Source organism: Dermacentor andersoni, chromosome 3 (assembly GCF_023375885.2).
Source record: "Dermacentor andersoni chromosome 3, qqDerAnde1_hic_scaffold, whole genome shotgun sequence".
NCBI lineage: Eukaryota > Metazoa > Arthropoda > Arachnida > Ixodida > Ixodidae > Dermacentor > Dermacentor andersoni.
In genome coordinates, this window is record NC_092816.1 from 188,494,663 (window position 1) to 188,499,633 (window position 4,971).

General features: G+C 49.4%; 1 long non-coding RNA gene across 1 annotated transcript; it reads right to left on the reverse strand.

Moving 5' to 3' along the window:
- Nucleotides 1–373: 373 nt before the first annotated feature.
- Nucleotides 374–2,136, reverse strand: LOC126524422 (uncharacterized). The gene is made up of 2 exons (XR_007597950.2): nucleotides 1,883–2,136; nucleotides 374–499 (listed from the first exon to the last, which is right to left on the reverse strand). It is a non-coding gene; the product is annotated as an uncharacterized lncRNA (long non-coding RNA).
- Between the last annotated feature and the right edge of the window lie 2,835 nt (nucleotides 2,137–4,971).

Here is a 4,971-nt window from a genome sequence, read left to right on the forward strand (position 1 = left end):
CCCCCAGCGGCCCAATCGACCCTAGCGCGCCTGGCGCTTGATGAGAGCAACTGGCCTGCACTTCCTGTTTCGGTTTCGCTGGCGCGAAATTTGGATTACCCCTCGTAACCGACGTTGGGCTGTAGCGGAAGCTTGTCATTTCAGACCACTTTTCGTCACCCAAATGGCAAAGCTTTTATTTGTCGCTTTGATTTTGCGATTCACTATTTTGTCTAGTTGAATACTTGGGTGTGAATTGAGGTAGTGACGCAATTTTTATTTCGATTAAGTTGTAACAGATGGAGATAGAGGTAATCATAATTCACTACGGCTTTATCCATCGCGCTTGTCTTCTGTGTTTTGGTACAAGCGCTCATATGTATCAAAGAGACAGTTTCCGCAATGTTTTTATTCCAAGGCAAGATAGGCTTCTTCTGGGTTCTGCCGTTGTCAAAGCACCACGACACACAGCAGTGGCTGCCGTAGCTTGGACCGCCGGACGGCATGGCATCAGCACGGTCTGAAAATGTCAATAAGTGCACGCTTCGTTAATTACCAAAAACATATGTACACGTCATAACTGTACCAGGAAACCGCTTTAAATGAATAGCGAACCGATGCACAATATAAAACCACCGACACATCCTGACCACTGACCCATATAACTCGGACTTACAAGGATAAATGTTAATACCCCGTACAGGGGTGTTCAAAAGTTCCCAGGCCGCCATCCTACGTAATCCCATGAAGGGCATCGCGGCCTGTGAACTTTTGGACACCCCTGTACGTACTCAGTATAAGGAGTACATTGGTAGGCAAAACAGCAGTTCACATAACCGTGATAAAGATACATTCGAAATGCCCAAATACGAGGCCTTTGTTGAAATGCGCGCCACGCCACGCCTACGCGACAATACATTGTGCAATGTCTTCCGCCACGAAAAAATGATAAGGAACCGAAAATTACAAGAATGCGCAGTACTTCCCAACACGGCCGCCGCAATAAGTACATGCAGTAGTCATTGGTGACTTTTCCTCCCCGTTACTTTTCTGTATCAACAATCCCCACGAACCTATACACCGGCGTCCGTCCGTGCGCCGTAGATACACACCTCGCTGAAGTACCAAACGCAATAAGCTATGCTCGCTGTTTATGTCACATGCCATTGTTTGCAAGCAATATCATTAAAATATTCAGGAGACCTTACTCTATAAGGGAAACGAGCAAGCAAAGCTTGGCTACAGCGTGCCTAACGTCCTGCTTTCTTTATTTAGGTAGCGCCCGTCCCCGGAACGCCGTTTTCGGTCTGAATCAGCGCGGCGTCTTTTATGTTCTTTCCAGCGTTCGTCAGCCTCTAGAACGGGCCAATGAAAATACCGTCAACCGTGACGCGATCATTTAAACGCGGGTTAGGAATTCAATTTTCTCGAAACCGGAATTTTCCTGAAATGTGCAATTCATGATATTGACCTTAAGCGTTGTCCAGCAGATCGTTTTTAGTCCACCAACACGAACTATTTCAATGGAACGCCGATACTGTGGTTATCGCAAACAGCGCTGGGCAAGAACGGTTTACTCTCGCAAACCGAGACGCAGCGTCTCGATGGCGTCTGACTAGCTGAGTCTCAGTGCAGAGCACAGCCGTGAACCGGTGCAAGTTAATGGCAGCTTCGCGTTGTTTGATGGTTTTCACGGAACGCAACAAAGATTATTCTGTTCTCGGCGGGGGTAACAAGAAAGTACATGGTACAGCCCTCTCGCTACGCGTTTCTTGAGGGGGCATGCTTTTCGCACTGTTCGCGTCTAGCCGCCTCATATAGAGCCGCAAACTGGTTTTTTTTAGCGAACCTCATCGCCCTCACAAGTCAGTTACTCCAAGCTTCGCTTGAAAACTTGACTCACCTGTCTCACACATGAAAACACCGCCGCAGCCGACGTTCACGAAACCTTCCCGCTGGCGCGCCGCTGGTACACGAATCGTTGATTTGTTTCTCGATGGACGAATGGTGATTGGTGTTGATGGCAGTACGGATGAAGAACAAAAAGCACGGTACATGTCTTGGATAAATTCTGTTTTTATGCATAAGAAACACGCGAAATTTGGGCGTATAATTATTATTTTGTAAAACGATTGAGCAGAATTCACTACAACATTTCCTTTTTTTGCGCCTGCGTCCTCTGGCGTTTGGTGAGAGCACTAGTTTGTTACGTAGCCGTGACGTAGTTCCTGAGGCCAGATTTCTCGGAGTGTCCGCTCTTAGTCTTTTTCTTTCTCTATGCTGCAGCGCACCAAGCCACCGGCATTAGTGCCTGTACCGCATTTCCGATTTCGGTTTTGGGTGCACGCGTCTTGAACGCTAGCTGGAACGCATTGCACCGGCTGCGCTGATCAGCGCTGCATGTTTTTATTTTTTCTGCGTTTTATTGTTGAATAAAAATGATTGCAAACGAACTTTACAAGCCTCGATTGAATATGTGCAACGTGCAATTTTACAAGGAAGACGCAAGACGCCTTGTGAAATGAGGACATGTTTCTTTTACTCCTTTTTGTGCATTCATCCAATCTTCACCAAGCAAGCGGCAGTAGTTCCCGTACGAAGCTCCATCGGAAGAGGTCAGCTCCAAAAGGTTAATTACAAGCATGTGTCATTTTGGTATTAACACGTTATAGGAATAATGCGTATAGAGGCGAAACGTGCGGAAGTGGTGAATCGGTGGCATTACAAACAAAAGCAATTCGCCTTTACAGACATAGCGTGGAAACTACGCGACTCATCTAAAACAATACTGTACATACCGTACATACCACGAAAACATCCGATTTCCAAGCAATACCCCACTTCCAGGCCCTATTTCTTGCAGTTTAAGAGCACAGATATACGGGTGACTGCATGTTTTCAAGAGAACTGGACTTCTACCGACGCGGTATTAGGCTACGTCTACCCAGAGGTGGCCCCAACATAGGCTCTCAACCAAATCTTGGTCGGCTCTTGCGGAATGCCTTCAACTGGCACACAAGTCAAATGCTTGCTTGGAAAGCCTGTTTTCAGTCATTCAGAAGACATAATTTTCAAGTTCTCGGTTTTGAGTTCTGTAACAAAATTTATTAAATAAATTAACGAAATTAATTACAATAATGCTCGGGGTCAAAGAAAACCTCAGGAATTTGTCCCAGTAAGGTTCTGTACACGTGCAACTGCGTCACACGACCGAACTGCTTTTCGCTAAGTGCGTCACAACACCAGGCGCGGCGCCTGCTCTAATTTGTAAAGTTACGCATCCCTGCAATCGTTCCTCTGCTATCTCATCCTAGCCTTTTTTCTCATCAATACTCTCAACTTATCTAGCTTATCTTGACCGCTGACTATTTAACGCTGCCATCTGCTTCGAAGCGCAGCGCTTCTGGAAGGCAGACGATCCCTTGGTATTCCATTGCAATGTGCTGACCCGTATGTGGAATTTGTTTACACCAGGCACATCCCTCCCACTGTAGCGAATATTGACTCCCGTATGTTTTCTTGCGCTCGGGCAGCCAACATCGACCTCAAAAAGCCATTTACAGCGCATGGTGTTGAAAAAGCTAGAAGCTGTGGCGGCCATCGGGTGGATGAAATTCGAACCACTTCCGCAGAGAGAGAGAGAGAAAAAACATTTATTTGAACCATCGAGGTGGTTGCTATGAGGTCGAGTGGGTGGTGTCCTCATTCCAGGACTCCACTGGCCATGGCTGCTCGACGTACTTGCTGGACGAGAGCTTCTTGTCCCGCCAGGGTATCGCCGGTCAGCTGTACCTCCCACCGCTCAAATGACGTGCTAGGCGTCTTTAAGTGTTGAGGTTTGCCCCCGCACCCCCACGAGATGTGGAAGAGTGTAGGGCGTGTGTCGCCGCACCAGGGGCAGATGCCGCGATATGTATGTGGGAACACTTTACTGTATTTGTGTAGGTTAGGAAATGTGTTTGTCTGAATAAGTCGGAGAGCTACGGCATCTTCAGTGCTGAGCTTTCTGTGAGGCGGAGGATAAATCCTGCGGTTGAGTCGCTGGATCTCGAGTCGGTCGCAGTAATTGGACGGCAGGGGCATGAAGGTAAATGGTGGGGATTGATGAGACGATTCGTCTTGCCCCGCTCGGTTGATTAGCGCTCGAGCTAGGGCGTTCGCCCTCTCGTTCCCCTCCAGACCCGCGTGGCCCGGCGTCCACGTGATTTGATGGTATTCTTGCAGCCTCGGGCCTAGAATCTGAGCCGCCAGCAGCGGTGTTCGTCCGTTGGTAAAGTTACGGCAGGCCTGTTGCGAGTCGGTAACGACATGGACTTCCCTGCCTACCCTGTCTTCTTGCTTTATTACCAGCGCCGCAGCTATGGTTTCAGCCGCAGCTGGGGTCTCTGCCCTTACGGAGGCCGCGAGAGTCAAGGAGTTGTCTCTCCCGTTCACGGCGGCTACCGCGAAGAGGCCCCCTACAGGGTACGCCGCCACGTCCACGTACGTTACGTACGGGTCACCCTTGAATTGTCGGCGCTGTCTGTCGACGCGAGCCTTGCGTCGTCCTTCATGGAGTTCATGGCTCATGTGCTTCGGTATCGGGTTCGCCTTGATCTTGCCTCTGACCTCAGGCGGGAGTGATCGTTGCCCATCGAGGGCACGGAGCTCCGTTGCCGTTCCGGTCCGGTGGAGGATGGCTCTGCCCGCCGCCGTGTTCTGTAGTCTGGCCTTTTGCGAAGCCATAACCGCGTCCGACAGCTCAGCAAAGGTGTTGTGGATCCCAAGGGCAGCTAACTTCTCGTTTGAGGTGGTGACAGGGAGACCCAGGGCCGTTTTGTACGCGCCTCTGATGATGGCATCGACTTGTTCTTGGTCGCGTTTGTTTAGCGAGTGATAGTGATACGGCATGCTATACGTGATTCTGCTGATCACCAGAGCCTGGACGAGGCGAAGCGTGTCCTCTTCTCGCATGCCCTTGCGGCTTCTTGTAATTCGTTTTATAATCCGCGA